At 39.8% G+C, this 19,127-nt stretch overlaps 1 protein-coding gene across 6 annotated transcripts in view; it reads right to left on the bottom strand.

The window, feature by feature from the left end:
* LOC123519880 overlaps positions 1–18,819 on the bottom strand; it is a 111,390-nt gene extending 92,571 nt beyond the window's left edge. For 3 of the 6 annotated variants that reach the window (XM_045281511.1, XM_045281506.1, XM_045281509.1), the window contains exon 1: positions 18,697–18,819. The gene's annotated coding sequence lies outside the window, so the exon portion shown is untranslated. Of the gene's footprint in view, positions 1–17,962; positions 18,324–18,696 lie in introns of those variants that run through there. The other 3 variants (XM_045281507.1, XM_045281510.1, XM_045281508.1) reach the window with 3 other exon arrangements.
* Between the last annotated feature and the right edge of the window lie 308 nt (positions 18,820–19,127).

Consider the following 19,127-nt stretch of genomic DNA (forward strand, 5'->3'; position numbering starts at 1 on the left):
CAAATTTTCTTTCTTCCTCCCCTCCTTACCCTCACATACTCATTTCTCGCCACTCTATAATTCTCCTTATTTAGTATATTCCTGCTCTTTTTCCATCTTTTCCAAGCCACATCTCTCTTTTCCTTAGCCTTAACACAAGTTGCATTAAACCAATCTTTTCTTCCATCCTCTCTCGGTTTATACTTTGGTACAAATTTCATAACTCCTTCTTTATAATATTTCATAAAAATCTCATATTTTTTTTGCACTTCTCTGATTTGTAACATCTACTCCCAATCTAATTTTCTGAAATAATTTTTCAAACTTTCTATGTCCATCTTTGTATAATTCAATCTACCACTCCTGTATGTCTCGTCTTTCCTTCACTGTGTTGTTGCTATCTGCATTTCTATAACCACATGATCACTCTTTCCCAAAGGACATTTGTATTGTATATCTCCACATAGGTACACTTCTCTTGTTAACACCAAATCCAGTCTAGCCGGTTCATCATCTCCTCTATATCTAGTATTTTCCTTCACCCTCTGTTCCATCATATTTTCCATCATTAGATTAAGAAATCTCTTTCCCCATGCTTCCTCTCCAACACCACTTACTAAATTTTCCTAATCCACCTCCTTACAATTAAAATCTCCTACTAGTATCACCTTCCTTTTTCCAGATAATACACTTTCCAAACTCTGTAAAGTATCCTTGATCATATTGTCGTATTCCCTTAATGTCCAAGAATTTGTTTTAGGAGGTACATAGGTCACCATGATTATTAATTCTTTTCCATCACTTTTTATCCTTATGCTTATCACTTCTGCGTTGTTCTTCCCATACCAAACCTTATCCACATTTGTGTGTGTGTGTGTGTGTGTGTATTTACCTAATTTACCTAATTGTAACATACGGGAAAAGAGCTATGCTCGTACTGTCCCGTCTCCATATCTACTAATGTCCAGCTTTTTCTTAAAATCATGAATATTCCTTGCGTTGACCACTTCCACGTCTAAACTATTCCATGCTTCCACCCTTCTATGAGGGAAGCTATATTTTTTCACATCTCTCCTATAAGTGGCCATTTTTAGTTATTTCCCATGCCCTCTCGACATTCTTTCATTCCACATACACAGATCTTCCCTATCCATTTTTTCCACGCCAATCATCACTCTGTATATTGCTATCAGGTCTCCCCTTTCTCTTCTGTTTTCCAGGGTCGGAAGTTGCATTCTGTTCAGTCTGTCTTCATAAGTCAAATCTCTTAAGTCAGGCACCATTTTTGTTGCAGCCCTCTGTACTTTCTCTAGTTTCCTTATGTGTGTGTGTGTGTGTGTTCACTGTTTGATCTGCTGCAGTCTCTGACGAGACAGCCAGACATTACCCTACGGAACGAGCTCAGAGCTCATTATTTCCGATCTTCGGATAGGCCTAAGACCAGGCACACAACACACACCGGGACAACAAGGTCACAACTCCTCCATTTACATCCCGTACCTACTCACTGCTAGGTGAACAGGGGCTACACGTGAAAGGAGACACACCCAAATATCTCCACCCAGCCGGGGAATCGAACCCAGGTCCTCTGGCTTGTGAAGCCAGCGCTCTAACCACTGAGCTATCTGTGTGTGTGTGTGTGTGTGTGTGTATTTACCTAGTTGTATTTACCTAGTTGTAGTTTTACAGGGCCTGGGCTTTATGCTCGTGTGGTCCCGTTTCCATATCTACACTTATCCAATTTTTCTTTAAAACTATGTACACTCTTTGCTGATACCACTTCCTCACTCAAACTGTTCCAAGTCTCAACACATCTTTGCGGAAACTAAATTTTTAACATCTCTCAGACATCGTCCTTCCTTAGTTTCTTACTATGCGATCTTGTGCTTCTAAAGTCATATTCTTCTCTCAGGAACAGTTTCTCATTATCCACTTCATCCATTCCGTTAATCAATTTATAAACTTGTATCAGATCCCTCTCTCTTCTCTGCTCCAAGGTTGGTAGATCCATTGCCTTTAGTCTCTCCTCATATGCCATCCCTTTAAATTCTGGAACCATTCTTGTAGCCATTTTTGTAGTCTCTAATTTTCTTATGTGTTTCTTTTTTATGAGTCCACACAACTCCTGCATATTCCAATCTAGGTCTTATTTTAGTACTTATCAATTTCTTCATCATTTCCTTGTCCATATAGTGAAATGCTACTCCAATATTCCTTAGCAAATTATACGCTCTCTGAAAATTCTATCAATATGGCTAACCGGTTGATTATTTTCTTCCATTGTCACTCCCAAGTCCTTTTCCTTTTTACTTTTTCTAGTTCTACTCCATCTCCCATCTTATAGATTCCACTGGTCGTCTTTCACTTTTTCCCATTTCCATGACATGGCTTTTGTCCACATTGAATTCCATCTCCATTTTTACTCCATTTCCAGATCTTGTTTAAGTCTTCCTGTAGTATTTCACAATCCTCTTTTTGTTTAATGTGTGTGTGTGTGTGTGTGTGTGTGTGTGTGTGTGTGTGTGTGTGTGTGTGTGTGTGTGTGTGTGTGTGTAATTCGCTGTTTGATCTGCTGCAGTCTCTGACGAGACAGCCAGACGTTACCCTACGGAATGAGCTCAGAGCTCATTATTTCCGATCTTCGGATAGGCCTGAGACCAGGCACACACCACACACCGGGACAACAAGGTCACAACTTCTCGATTTACATCCGGTACCTACTCACTGCTTAGTGAACAGGGGCTACACATGAAAGGAGACACACCCAAATATCTCCACCTGGCCAAGGAATCGAACCCCGGTCCTCTGGCTTGTGAAGCCAGCACTCTAACCACTGAGCTACCGGTGTGTATTTACCTAATTGTATTTACCTAATTGTAACATACGGGAAAAGAGCTATGCTCGTGTTGTCCCGTCTCCATATCTATTAATGTCCAGCTTTTTCTTAAAATCATGAATATTCCTTGCGTTGACCACTTCCACGTCTAAACTATTCCATGCTTCCACCCTTCTATGAGGGAAGCTATATTTTTTCACATCTCTCCTATAAGTGGCCATTTTAGTTTTTCCCATGCCCTCTCGACATTCTTTCATTCCACATACACAGATCTTCCCTATCCATTTTTCCATGCCAATCATCACTCTGTATATTGCTATCAGGTCTCCCTTTCTCTTCTGTTTTCCAGGGTCGGAAGTTGCATTCTTTTCAGTCTGTCTTCATAAGTCAAATCTCTTAAGTCAGGCACCATTTTGTTGCAGCCCTCTGTACTTTCTCTAGTTTCCTTATGTGTTTCTTTAAGTTCGAGCCCACTGTATTGTTGCATATTCAAGCCTCGGTCTTATCATTGCAGTAATTATTTTCTTCATCATTTCTTCATCTAAATATACGAACGCCACTCTTATGTTCCTCAATAAGTTCAATACTTCTCCAATTATTTTGTTTATATGTCTCTCTGGCGATAGGTCATTGGTAATTGTCACCCCAAGGTCTTTTTCTTCATGACTGGTTTTATGTCTTCATTTCCTATCTTGTACATACTCCTGATTCTTCTTTCACTCTTGCCAAACTCTATTTTCTTGCATTTTGTCGTGTTGAACTCCATTTGCCATGTACAGCTCCATTTCCATATTCTGTCCAAGTCTTCCTGGAGTAGTTCGCAATCTTTGTCACATCTCACTTTTCTTAACAATTTTGCATCGTCTGCAAATAGGCTCACATAACTGGACACCCCATCCACCATGTCATTTATGTAGACCGCGAACATTACTGGTGCCAACACTGATCCCTGTGGAACTCCACTCTCCACCAAGCCCCATTCTGATGGTCTGTCCTTAATTATTGTTCTCATTTCTCTTCCTACCAAAAGTCTTCCATCCATTTTAGTAAACTGCCATGCACTCCTCCTACCATTTCAAGTTTCCAGATCAGTCTCCGGTGTGGTACCTTATCAAAGGCCTTTTTTAAATCCAGATATATTCCATCAGCCCAACCATCTCTTTCCTGTATTACATCTATCACCCTCGAATAGTAACATATCAGGTTTGTCGTGCATGAACGCCCTTTTCTAAAACCAAATTGACACTCACAAAGTATGTCATTTTCTCCAAGAAGTCTGTCCATCTATTCTTCACCACCCTCTCACACATCTTAGCTACCACACTTGTAAGTGACACTGGTCTATAGTTCAATGGGTCTCTCTTGTTACCTGATTTATAGATTGGGACAATGTTAGCTCTTTTCCAGTCTTGGGGCACTACACCTTCCCTTAATGAGGCATCAATTACTTCACAAACTTTTTCTGCCAATTGCTCCCTGCATTCTCTTAAAATCCATCCTGATACCCCATCAGGTCCCACAGCTTTTCTCACTTCTAAACTCCCCATCATGTTCTTGATCTCCTCCACAGTTACTTGAAACTCCTTCATAATCCCTTTCTGTTCCATTACCAGTGGTTTGTCAAAAGCAGTCTCCTTTGTGAATACCTTCCGAAAGCATCCATTCATAGCCTCTGCCATTTCCTGGGATCTTCACTGCATACTCCATTTACTTCTAAACTTTCAATACTTTCTCTATTTTTGATGTTGTTCACATGTCTGTAAAAAAGCCTTGGTTGGTCTTTACATTTATCAATTATATCCTTTTCTTGTTTCTTTCTTTCTTCTCTTCTAATCAACACATATTCATTTCTTGCTCTTTTGTAACTTTCCCACTGCTTAATCCGTCTTTTCCTTCTCCACCTCTTCCATGCATCCTCTTTTCTTGTTCTAGCCTTTTCACATCTATCGTTAAACCAGTCCTGCTTTCCAACTTCTCTATGTTGTCTTATTGGTACAAATTTTTCTCACCTTCTTTGTATATTTTTATAAATTCCTTCCACTTTTCATTTGCTCCTTAGCACTCTTGAATTTCATCCAATTTGTCTCTTGAAAGAATTTCTTTAGGTTTCCAAAATCTGTCTTGGCATAATTCCATCTTCCCACTTTATATTCTTCATTTCTTCTAGATTTCTCTTCATCTATCACCTTGAACTCCAAAACTGCATGATCACTCTTTGCTAAAGGGCACTCCACCCTCATCTCCTCAATGACCATTGGCTCTGTACTAAAGACCAAGTCCAGTCTTGACGATGCTCCCTCTCCTCCAAACCTAGTATCTTCTTTGACCCACTGAGTTAACACATTTTCCATTGCCAGTGTCAATAGTGTATTTCCCCATGTTGTCTCTGATCCTTCCATTGACCAGTCCTCCCAACACACCTCTTTACAATTAAAATCTCCCATCATTATAGTTCGTTCACAGCCACCCAACATTTCTTCCAGACATGTTCCTGTATCACTTATCATTTCTTCATATTCCTGTACTGACCATGCATTTGTCTTAGGTGGTACGTACACCACTATGTAGTGCCTCTTTTTCCTTCATTAGTTTCTGCTCTGATCTTTAGCACTTCTGCCTTTCCCATACCTTCTTTCACTTGATCCACCTTTATATCTTTTTAACCAGCAACATCACTCCTCCTCCCATCTTACCTACTCTATTTCTTTTCCAAACATTATATTTCCTTCTCCAACCATCATCAGGTCTTCTCCTCTCTCAGTTTTGTTTCAGTAAGACCCACAATATCTGGGTTCTTGTCCCTCAAGTAATCGTTGAGTTCTAAAATCCCGATATCACTCCATTTATGTTGGAATACATTACATTCCGCTCATACGTAAGTTTCTTTAGTCCTTTCTTACTGTACTTTTCTGGGTTATGAACCACTTCCTCAGTCTCATATCCAAGATTCTCCAGAAAACTCTTTCTTCTCCTCTTCTGTCCTCTCTTCATTTTTTTCAAAGCCTCCTTTCTCAACTCATTTAACATTTCTCTTTCCTTTTCACCGAGATCTCTTCTCAACCAAATCTTCCTTGTTGTTTCCTGCTGGGCTAGCCTCCATGACTTCTCCACCAATTCATCTACATCCTTTTGTGACTTAAGTTTGATTCTTATTGGCCTCATACCTTCTCTTGTGAACTTTCCAATTCTATGGAAGTCCTCTATTTCTTGTACTAGGTCTTTTCCTCCTCCTGCACCACATTAATGATATTATTTATCACCTTTTTATGTTTTCTCTCTCTCCATTTTACTCGGTGTCTTATCCTCCTCCACACCAAATATCACCACACATCTCTTTTTGTCTACAGTTTCCCTCACCAATGTCTCATTTGATTTAATAACCTTCACAACTTTCTCAGCAATCTTCTCTTCTATGATCTGTTGATCTATAATTTCAGCAAGGCCCAAAGTTTTCTCCCAGACTCTTTGATTTCCTTTTCCAGACTTGCAACTTTGTAATTTACCTCCTTTCTTTCCACTTCCTGACTTTTTTCCATTCAGCCTGCTTCTCCATCACTTTTCCTAGAGATTCTCCACATTTTCGCAATTCACTTTAATTAGCTTAACTTCCTCTTTCAGTGCTTCATTTTCCTTCTTCATATCGGCACACTCTTTCATTACATTGTCATAACTCGTTTCCAGGCCCCATACTTTTCAAACAGTTTTCAATTTTACCTTCCAACTCCAGAATTTTCTTCACATAAGCGCTCTTCTCCATTATTCCTTGAAATCCTGTGAAGTCTGATTCATCTTTCGAGTTCACGGCCGCCATGTTGCGCAGATGTAAACAAACCAGCTGATGGCTCAAACGCAGGCTACAGTTTATATTTACCTTCCCTGGACATTATTTTGCTAATCAACAGTTAACATGACTATATGGAGACGGGACAAACATTACCAGCTCCTTTCCCACCTTGGTTACTCTTAGGCAATGGTAACTGTAGAATTAGAGATGATTGCTCTGGAGCTCAGCGACCACATCCGCCATCGACGATGTCCCGTGTGTGTGTGTGTGTGTGTGTGTGTGTGTGTGTGTGTGTGTGTGTATTTACCTAATTGTATTTACCTAATTGTAACATACGGGAAAAGAGCTATGCTCGTGTTGTCCCGTCTCCATATCTATTAATGTCCAGCTTTTTCTTAAAATAATGAATATTCCTTGCGTTGACCACTTCCACGTCTAAACTATTCCATGCTTCCACCCTTCTATGAGGGAAGCTATATTTTTTCACATCTCTCCTATAAGTGGCCATTTTTAGTTTCATCACTCTGTATATTGCTATCAGGTCTCCCCTTTCTCTTCTGTTTTCCAGGGTCGGAAGTTGCATTCTTTTCAGTCTGTCTTCATAAGTCAAATCTCTTAAGTCAGGCACCATTTTTGTTGCAGCCCTCTGTACTTTCTCTAGTTTCCTTATGTGTTTCTTTAAGTTCGGAGCCCACTGTATTGTTGCATATTCAAGCCTCGGTCTTATCATTGCAGTAATTATTTTCTTCATCATTTCTTCATCTAAATATACGAACGCCACTCTTATGTTCCTCAATAAGTTCAATACTTCTCCAATTATTTTGTTTATATGTCTCTCTGGCGATAGGTCATTGGTAATTGTCACCCCAAGGTCTTTTCTTCATGACTGGTTTTATGTCTTCATTTCCTATCTTGTACATACTCCTGATTCTTCTTTCACTCTTGCCAAACTCTATTTTCTTGCATTTTGTCGTGTTGAACTCCATTTGCCATGTACAGCTCCATTTCCATATTCTGTCCAAGTCTTCCTGGAGTAGTTCGCAATCTTTGTCACATCTCACTTTTCTTAACAATTTTGCATCGTCTGCAAATAGGCTCACATAACTGGACACCCCATCCACCATGTCATTTATGTAGACCGCGAACATTACTGGTGCCAACACTGATCCCTGTGGAACTCCACTCTCCACCAAGCCCCATTCTGATGGTCTGTCCTTAATTATTGTTCTCATTTCTCTTCCTACCAAAAGTCTTCCATCCATTTTAGTAAACTGCCATGCACTCCTCCTACCATTTCAAGTTTCCAGATCAGTCTCCGGTGTGGTACCTTATCAAAGGCCTTTTTTAAATCCAGATATATTCCATCAGCCCAACCATCTCTTTCCTGTATTACATCTATCACCCTCGAATAGTAACATATCAGGTTTGTCGTGCATGAACGCCCTTTTCTAAAACCAAATTGACACTCACAAAGTATGTCATTTTTCTCCAAGAAGTCTGTCCATCTATTCTTCACCACCCTCTCACACATCTTAGCTACCACACTTGTAAGTGACACTGGTCTATAGTTCAATGGGTCTCTCTTGTTACCTGATTTATAGATTGGGACAATGTTAGCTCTTTTCCAGTCTTGGGGCACTACACCTTCCCTTAATGAGGCATCAATTACTTCACAAACTTTTTCTGCCAATTGCTCCTGCATTCTCTTAAAATCCATCCTGATACCCCATCAGGTCCCACAGCTTTTCTCACTTCTAAACTCCCCATCATATTCTTGATCTCCTCCACAGTTACTTGAAACTCCTTCATAATCCCTTTCTGTTCCATTACCAGTGGTTTGTCAAAAGCAGTCTCCTTTGTGAATACCTTCCGAAAGCATCCATTCATAGCCTCTGCCATTTCCTGGGATCTTCACTGCATACTCCATTTACTTCTAAACTTTCAATACTTTCTCTATTTTTGATGTTGTTGTTCACATGTCTGTAAAAAGCCTTGGTTGGTCTTTACATTTATCAATTATATCCTTTTCTTGTTTCTTTCTTTCTTCTCTTCTAATCAACACATATTCATTTCTTGCTCTTTTGTAACTTTCCCACTGCTTAATCCGTCTTTTCCTTCTCCACCTCTTCCATGCATCCTCTTTTCTTGTTCTAGCCTTTTCACATCTATCGTTAAACCAGTCCTGCTTTCCAACTTCTCTATGTTGTCTTATTGGTACAAATTTTTCTCACCTTCTTTGTATATTTTATAAATTCCTTCCACTTTTCATTTGCTCCTTAGCACTCTTGAATTTCATCCAATTTGTCTCTTGAAAGAATTTCTTTAGGTTTCCAAAATCTGTCTTGGCATAATTCCATCTTCCCACTTTATATTCTTCATTTCTTCTAGATTTCTCTTCATCTATCACCTTGAACTCCAAAACTGCATGATCACTCTTTGCTAAAGGGCACTCCACCCTCATCTCCTCAATGACCATTGGCTCTGTAGTAAAGACCAAGTCCAGTCTTGACGATGCTCCTCTCCTCCAAACCTAGTATCTTCTTTGACCCACTGAGTTAACACATTTTCCATTGCCAGTGTCAATAGTGTATTTCCCATGTTGTCTCTGATCCTTCCATTGACCAGTCCTCCCAACACACCTCTTTACAATTAAAATCTCCCATCATTATAGTTCGTTCACAGCCACCCAACATTTCTTCCAGACATGTTCCTGTATCACTTATCATTTCTTCATATTCCTGTACTGACCATGCATTTGTCTTAGGTGGTACGTACACCACTATGTAGTGCCTCTTTTTCCTTCATTAGTTTCTGCTCTGATCTTTAGCACTTCTGCCTTTCCCATACCTTCTTTCACTTGATCCACCTTTATATCTTTTTAACCAGCAACATCACTCCTCCTCCCATCTTACCTACTCTATTTCTTTTCCAAACATTATATTTCCTTCTCCAACCATCATCAGGTCTTCTCCTCTCTCAGTTTTGTTTCAGTAAGACCCACAATATCTGGGTTCTTATCCCTCAAGTAATCGTTGAGTTCTAAAATCCCCGATATCACTCCATTTATGTTGGAATACATTACATTCCGCTCATACGTAAGTTTCTTTAGTCCTTTCTTGCTGTACTTTTCTGGGTTATGAACCACTTCCTCAGTCTCATATCCAAGATTCTCCAGAAAAACTCTTTCTTCTCCTCTTCTGTCCTCTCTTCATTTTTTTTCAAAGGTGTGTGTGTGTGTGTGTGTGTGTGTGTGTGTGTGTGTGTGTATTCACCTAGTTGTAATTTTACAGGGCCTGGGTATCATACTCGTGTGGCCCCGTCTCCATATCTACACACATCCAACTTTCCTTTAAAACTATGCACACTCCTTGCTGACACCACCTCCTCACTCAAACCATTCCACACCTCCACACATCTTTGTGTGAAACTATGTGTGAAACTATATTTTTTCACATCCTTCAAGCATATTCCCTTGGCTATCTTTTTACTATGCGATCTTGTAGTTCTACTTAAGTTTTCCTCTCTCAACATCATTTGCTCATTATCCACTTCATCCAGTCCATTCAACAGTTTATAAACCTGTATTAAATCTCCTCTTTCTCTTCTTTGTTCCAAGGTAGGCAAATTCATTTCTTTTAATCTCTCCTCATAGGTCATTTCTGCCAATTCCGGAACCATTTTTGTTGCCATTCTCTGCAATCTCTCTAACTTCCTTATATGCTTCTTTTTATAAGGGGACCAAACCACTCCAGCATATTCCAATCTTGGTCTAATTACCATACTAATTAATTTCTTCATCATATCTTTATCCATATAATGGAAGGCTAATCCAATATTTTTTATCAAATTATACGTTTCTCCAAACATCTTATCAATATGAGCCTCAAACTGCCCATGGTCTTGTATTATCACTCCCAAATCCTTTTCCTTTTCCACCTTTTTCAACACTACTTCTTCACCCATCTTATATGACCCTCTTGGCCGTCTTCCACTCTTTCCCATCTCTATCACATGACTTTTGCTCAGATTAAATTCCATTTGCCACCTCTTGCTCCACTCCCAAATCTTATCCAGGTCTGCCTGTAAAATTTCACAATCTTCTTCACTCTTCACACACCTACACAACTTCGCATCATCCGCAAACAAATTAATATAACTGTTTACTCCCTCTGGCATGTCATTTATATATACCAGGAAAAGTATTGGTGCCAGCACTGAGCCTTGTGGGACTCCACTCTCCACCACCAACCAGTCCGACCTTGCATCCCTTATTACCGTTCTCATCTCCCTCCATCTCAAGTAGTTTTCCATCCACTTTAACACTTTTCCTTTCAGTCCTCCATAAATCTCTACTTTCCATAACAGTCTCTCGTGAGGTACCTTGTCAAAAGCTTTCTTTAAATCCAAATATACACAGTCCATCCATCCCTCTCTCTCCTGTATTTTGTCAACCACTCTTGAATAAAAGCTCAGTAGATTTGTTACACATGACCTCCCTTTCCTGAAGCCAAATTGATCCAATAATAACTTATGATCCTCCAGGAACCGTATCCAATATTTCTTTATCACCCTCTCACAAATCTTACCGACCACACTTGTTAGAGACACATGTCTATAGTTAAGAGGCTCTTCCTTACTGCCTCCCTTATAAATGGGCACCACTTCAGCTCTCTTCCACTCTACTGGTACTTCCCCTGTTTCTAATGAGCACCTTATAATATCATATAATGGATCAATCAATTCTTCTCTACACTCCTTCAATAATTTTCCTGAAACTTCATCTGGTCCCATCGCTTTATCATCTTTAAGTTCCTCCAACATTTTATATAACTCCTTTTTTTTTTTTTTTTTTTTTTTTTGTGTGTGTGTGTGTGTGTGTGTGTGTGTGTTTACCTAGTTGTAGTTTTACAGGGCCTGGGCTTTATGCTCGTGTGGCCCCGTCTCCATATCTACACTTATCCAATCTTACTTTAAAAGTATGCACACTCGTTGTAGACACAACTTCTTCATTTAAACTGTTCCATGACTCAATACATCTTTGCGCGAAACTATATTTTTTAACATCTCTCTGGCATCTTCCCTTTCTCAGCTTTTTACTATGCGATCTTGTGCTTCGAATGTCACATTCTTCTCTCAGGATCACTTTCTCCTTATCTACTTGGTCCATTCCGTTGATCAATTTATAAACTTGTATCAGATCTCATCTCTCCCTTCTTTGTTCCAGGATTGGTAGATCCATAGCCTTTAGTCTCCCATATGTCATCCCTTCAAATTCTGGAACCATTCTTGTAGCCATTTTTTGTAGTCTCTCCAACTTCCTTATGTGTTTCTTTTTATGAGGGGTCCACACAACTCCTGCATATTCCAATCTGGGTCTTATTATAGTACTTATCAATTTCTTCATCATTTCTTTGTCCATGTAGTGAAATGCTACTCCAATATTCCTTAGCAAATTATGTCTCTCTAAAAATTCTATCAATATGGCTTACCGGTTGATTGTTTTCTTCAATCCTAACTCCTAAGTCCTTTTCCTTTTTTACTTTCTCCAGTTCTACTCCATCTCCCATTTTATAGATTCCCAAGGGTTGTCTTTCACTCTTTCTCATTTCCATGACATGGCTTTTACCCACATTGAATTCCATTTCCCACTTTTTACTCCATTCCCAGATCTTATTTAGGTCTTCTTGCAATATTTCACAATTCTCTTTTTGCTTTATATCTCTGCACTGTTTCGTATCATCTGCAAACAGATTAATGTAGCTGTTCACACCTTCTGGCATGTTGTTAATATAAATTAGGAAAAGTATTGGTGCCAATACTGAACCCTGTGGCACTCCGCTTTCTACTGCTCTCCACTTGGACTTCATATCTTTGATTACTGTCCTTATTTCTCTCCCCCCTCAAATAATTTTCTATCCATCTCAATGTGCTTCCTTTTAAGCCACTCTTCTCCTCTAACATCCATAGTAATCTTGCATGTAGCACTTTGTCAAACGCCTTTTTTAAATCCAAATAAATACAGTCAACCCATCCCTCTCTCTCTTGTACTATATCAACTATTCTAGAATAGAAACTCAATAAATTAGTTACACACGACCATCTTTTTCTAAAACCAAATTGGCTATTTGATATTAATTTGTTGTCTTCAAGGAATTCGATCCATTGTTTCTTTATTATTCTTTCACACATCTTGCATATTACACTAGTTAGTGATACCGGTCTGTAATTTAAAGGTTCTTCCTTCCTTCCGCTCTTATATATGGGAACCCCCTCAGCTCTTTTCCATTCTACTGGTACTGTTCCATTTTGTATTGAGCATTTTATGATGTATATAGGACTTGCTAGTTCTTCCCTACATTCTTTCAGTATTCTGCCTAAGACTTCATTTGGTCCCATTGCCTTCTCTTCATCCAGTTCCTTCATTAACTCTTTTATTTCAAGCTTGGTTATTTGAATCTCTTTCATATAGACTGTCTCTCTATTACCCTGTGGCCTTTCAAATTTGGATTCCTCAGTAAAGACCTCCTGGAATTTATTATTTAATAGTTCTGCCATACTTTTTGGGTCTTTCACCATTCCGTTTTCTCTTTTTAACCTTTCTATTGTTTCTTTTTGCCTAATTTTTCCATTTATGAATCTGTAGAACAATTTTGGTTGCTCCTTACATTTTTCGACAATGTCCTTTTCAAAGTTCTTTTCCTCTTCCTTCCTCACCTTAACATATTCATTTCTCACTGCCTTGAAGTTTTCCTTATTTACTGGATTTCTATTTCTCCTCCACCTTTTCCATGCTCCATCTCTTTTATCCTTTGCCCTAGCACACCTTGCATTAAACCAATCTTGCTTTCCTTCTTCTTTAGGTCTATATTTCGGGACATATTCCCTGCCTCCTACTTTGTATATTTCCAAAAATAAGTTATATTTCTTTTGCATCGTCTCTGAGTTTTTCATCTCCTCCCAGTTTATGTTTTTAAAATAGTTCTTGAGATTCTCAATATCAGCCTTTCTGTAATTTAATCGGTCTCCTTTGTATGAATCGTCTCTATCTTCCTTTCCCTCTTCTATATCCATTTCTAATATTACATGGTCACTCTTTCCCAATGGGCACTTTGTATACCCCTTGTGAAAACTAAGTCCAATCTCGCCGTCTCGTCGTTTCATCTGAATCTTGTGCATTCCTTTACTTTCTTGTTCATCATATTGTCTCTCATTAGGTTCAGGAATCTTTCTCCCCAGGCTTCTTCCCGCATACCACTTTCATAATTTTCCAAGTCCACTTCTTTACGGTTGAAATCTCCTATTAATATAATTTTTCTCCTTTCTTTAATGACAGAGGTCGGTGTGTGACATGCATAGGGCTTGGCGTCTGGTAGCAGGTGTATAGTGTGTGGCTCGCCAGCCATCACCGGAAGGGGAATCCTGTTTGTATCGAATGCGGATCCTGAGAAGTGACAGAGAAGCCATTCCTCCAACCGGGGCACGATTTCCTCTAGGGCAGGAAATGGCAGAACAGATGGGCGTGGCGGTGTGGCGTCAGCTGATTGTGTGTCACTGGTGGCGGCAGCAGCTCCAGCCATGACAGTGTGGTGCAGGAAGCGTTCGTGGACCAGTCCCAGCTTCCTGGAAGCCCACAACGACATATAGCACTGTGTTGCTGTACTTTCAATAAAAACCTCCTGTGTTGTGGACCTGTCACCATACTGCAGATGGCAGGAGACGGAGCCCAGGGGTTGCAGGTTGATGTTTGCCACGTCTCGCAGACTTCCTCGGTGTATCAGGAACGCCGTCTTGATATCCAGTGCAGCCAGCAGCTCCAGACCAGCCACATACACCTGTGCTCCCGTGTCCGGTACTGCCTGAATTCTAGCCGACTTTCTTCCCCCATGGGCGTGGCTGACAGTCACCCAGATGCGTGGTTGACACATGGCTGCACCTGCGGTAGCGATAACGATGCCAGATGCCTCCAAATCCTCAGTGGCTGCTGCTGCTGCTGCATTTTTCCCCTTGCTCCTGCACATTCTCTGCATGTGTCCGACCCTACCACAGCTATGGCAGGCCAGGGCCTCCGCGGGACACAGTCCTCTCCCTAGCTTGTGTCTCAGGCCCCAGTTGCCACAGCGCTTCATCTGGTGTGGTGGGCGGCCTGCCTGGGGCTGCTGGGCAGGCCGGTGGCGGGCTACAGCAGCAAGAAGGGGCTCGTCTGCTTGCTCATCTGGCAGCGACATCACCCCTGCTGCCCCAGCCACACTTTCCCGCCCAAAGCTCCCGCCCCCGGCGGCGTGGCGGGCATCATTTTGGGCGGCCTCTAAGGCAATGCAGAATTTACGGAACGAATCCACATCACTGAAGGACTCACACTCACGAAACACTTCTTTTAGCACTACACTATGTAGACCACACACTAGTTTACGAAGGAGCATGTATTCCGACAGGCTAGACTTGCACTGAGGACACTCGAACTCACAGTCAGCTGCAAGCTGAGTTGAGCGCATAAAGTACTCACAAATGGATTCACTGGGCCCTTGCACTGCTGAGAAGAACTTGCACCAATCTGCCGCCTGGTTGGTCACTTGCAAGGCCATGAAACCTACCGCGTCCAGGGCTTCTGGAATGGAGAGGGCCTCCCACTGCTGCGTGGAGTACCTGGTGTCTAGAAAGCGTTGCAGGTTGGGTGAGCAGAGGAGGCCGATATGCAACACTGCTCCAGCCGGTGTGAATCCATTAAGGGCCAGCCAATACTCCACCGAGTGTCTCCAAGATCAGAAGGCTGCAGTGGACGTCCCCATGTTGCATTTCTCAGGGGCTGACGACCGAAGGGCTGAAGAGTGGTGGATGGGCCTCGCCGCTACTTGGCGTTGCAGGGCCGTGATGGCTTCGGTCTGTGCCAGGAGCACCTGATGTGCTTGTCCCAGGGCCGTGGGAGCCTGGGGGGACCGACGGCTGGACCTTAGGGGTATGAGTTGGCAGACGAGGACGACGTCCAACCATGGCAAATGCGTAGATCCGTAGACTAAAACTGCGCCATATAAGAGGGGCAAGTGAGACACGGGACGTGCTTCCTGTCTTTATTGATGCTTGGTGCCAACAGGGTGATGGGTGATGCCTTGCTGCCGATGGAGCCCAACATATCCTACACTAACTACAAGAAGCAGATGGAAGAAGGACTCGGTAAAGCCGAGAAAGAAAAAGAGAAGCTGAAAGATCTAGTAAACAAAGAAGAGGAAAGAGTACACAACATGATTGAAAAAGAAGTACAAGCATGGAGAGTCCAAGATAAGAAAGATAAGGCTGATTTTCAGAAGGTGATTCAAGAACAACTAAAAGAAAAAGAAGAAAATATGACTAACAAAATGATAGGAGTCCTCAAGACAAAAGAAAATCTAGTTAGAGGAATTGCAGAAAAAAAGAAGAGTATAATCGTATTTGGAATAAAAGAAAAAAATATAAAATATAGACCAAGAAAAAAAAAGAAGAAATGAAATCAGTCAAAGACCTACTAAAAAATCTAAATGACGAAGATAGGCAGAACTTAGAAGAGGAAGTAGAAGAAATAAACAGAATGGGACCATATCAAGAAGGAAAAACGAGACCAATTAAAATACTACTACTAAAATCACAAGCAGCAACAGAAGAAATGCACATTTTCTTGATGTTGAATTCCATCTCCCATCTTTTACTACATTCCCATAGTCTATCTAAGTCCTGCTGTAGAGCTCTACCATCATCTTGCGACCCAACTTTCTTCAAAAGTTTTGTCATCTGAAAAGAAACTCATATAGCTTTCTACTCCTTCGTCCATGTCATTTATATATATCGCAAACATAATTGAGACCAACACAGATCCTTGCGGAACCCCACTTATAGACTTCCTTCCAGGTGGACTCCTTATCTCTAACTGTCACTCTCATAGTTCTTCCAGTTAGGAAATCCTTCATCCATTCCAGCAATTTTCCTTTTATTCCCCCTATATCTTCAAGTTTTCTTATTAATGTTCCGTGTGGAATTTTATCAAATTAAATCTAAAAATAAATCTAAAAATACACAATCAACCCATCCATCTCTTTCCTGTGTTATGTCTATGACTCTAGAGTAAAAGTATATAAGGTTTGTTACGCATGATCTTCCTTATGCAAAGCCAAATTGTCTTTCATTAATTATATATTTTTTTCTTCCAAATGTTTGGTCCATCTTTCTTTGATCACGCATTCACATATTTTAGCTATTGTATTTGTCAGGGACACTGACCTGTGATTTGTTGGGTTCTCTTTATTTCCTCCTTTATATATTGGCACAATATTGGCTTTTTTCCAGTCTTCTGGTACTTTTCTCTTTTCAAAAGAACATTTTATTATATTGTATACCTTATTTGCCAGCTCTTCTCTTCACTCTTTCAATATCCAATTTGCAATTCCATCCGGACCATGTGATTTTCTTACATTTAAATTTCTTAGTTGTATCATTATTTCCTGCTCCGAAATAATGATGTCACTCATCACACGAAATTCATTTCCTAGTTCTTCTTAATTTATGTTTTTTCTCCTGTGAAAACTTCTTGAAAGTGTCTGTCTGTTCATTATTTCAGCCATTTCCAATTCATCGCTGTATTCATGATTTTCATAAACTAGTTTCTCTATCTTGTGTTTGTTTTTCAACTTTCCGTTTATATATCTATAAAAGATCTTTGGCTGATCCTTGCATTTTTTTATTATGTTTTTCTCTTAGTTTTTCTTTTCCTCTCTTCGTATTTCAACATAGTTGTTCCTTTCTCTGATATAGTCTTGCCACTTCCTTGGACGTTTGTCTTTTCTCCATATCTTCCACGTTCTATCCCTTCTATCTCTTGCTTCTTCACATTTTCTATTAACCATTCTTCCTTATATATTTATCTTTAATTTTCAGTCTCGGTACATATCTATTCACTCCATCATTATAAATTTCTTTGTGTGTGTGTGTGTTATTATGGAATATAAACGGTGTGAAAACTAAATTGTAAAATGACAATGTAAAAGAATTTTTTTATTGTCATGATACAAGTTCAAATGAGGTAAAGACTCCATTGTCAATCACACTTATAGGATATATAACTTATAGGAGTATTCTACGTGATCAGTAAGCGAGGTGGTAGTTATTCATTATGAATCATGTTTCGAAATCTATCTCGAGTGTGTACGAGTGCAGAGGATCAGATCTGGATTCAGCTGTGATCTGCACCAGTGATGAAACAGACCTCAAGGAAATAAGGAATAATATTAACAGACATCAGAAATAGTCACTCTTTCAAGACAGGAATTTTACATGAATATCAACCAGATGGTTTTCCGTATTACATATTCAAAACGAAACACATAATTAATACATAGAACCTCTTTCACGAAATTCCGGGTGACTTGGCAAGAATTGGTGTGCAAGAGTGACAGGCGGAGACGTGGAACGTTACTGCTGGAAGAGCATCTGTGTCAGTGAGGTGCGGTACAAACAACATGTGGTACAGGACTGTCCACTTACACGTCACATCAGAGACATGAATTCACGAATTTGGATTAATTTTCTTAGATCTCTTTTGAAGCTAACGTGACTTATCACATAATGCATAACATAATGTCAATTTGTGAAAAAAAAAATAAAGTCAACCAGTATTTGTGTACATGCAATGGAAATATTTTTCTTGTCAAAGAACATAAACTACATATGTATGATGAATCGGGACACTACAATTTGTAAATAGAGCATGGATCCTATGAACTTACTATTGTTGTTATAATGATAATAATAATAATAATAATAATAATAATAATAATAATAATAGTAGTAGTAGTTTTAGTAGTAGTAGTAGTAGTAGTAGTAGTAGTAGTAGTAGTAGTAGTAGTAGTAGTACTACTAGTAGCAGTAGTAGTAGTACTAGTATCATCATTTAATATTATTATTATTATTATTATATTATCATTATTATCATTATTATTGTCATTACTATGTAGCTTTCTGTGGTTAATAAACTATGTCTATCTATCTACGTGTGTGTGCGTGCTTGTGTGTGTGTGTGTTCCCCTTAAATTACTTGTTGTGTTCACCCTTCAAAAACAAATAATGAACCACCAACCTGTTTTAAGCAAGGACGGAATACTTAACCCTCTCTCCTTGATCCTATCCTGAAGCTAACTGAAGAGAATCAGTAAGGATGTCACCCTGGTGAAGGCCGGCTGGGAAACCAAGAAAGGGCACGGAGAGCGAGATCCGGATGAGGGATAGGATAGGAGTAATGTGAAAGGTTGTCGGGTTTTGCCAATGATAAAGTATAGTTTTCTTGGTCCATAATATAATACTGATCCGAAACATATCTTTCTCCCCCCTATCTCTCTCTTTTCCTAGTCTTCATAATATAATTCTGATCAGAAACATCTCTCTCTCTCTCTCTCTCTCTCTCTCTCTCTCTCTCTCTCTCTAAACAAGCTTGACATATATCTAAACACACTGAACTTTTTTCTCGTGGATAATATACTTACATCGTCTTTCCATTCCTTATAATATCAT

Source organism: Portunus trituberculatus, chromosome 46 (assembly GCF_017591435.1).
Source record: "Portunus trituberculatus isolate SZX2019 chromosome 46, ASM1759143v1, whole genome shotgun sequence".
In the NCBI taxonomy this organism is placed as follows: Eukaryota; Metazoa; Arthropoda; class Malacostraca; order Decapoda; family Portunidae; genus Portunus; species Portunus trituberculatus.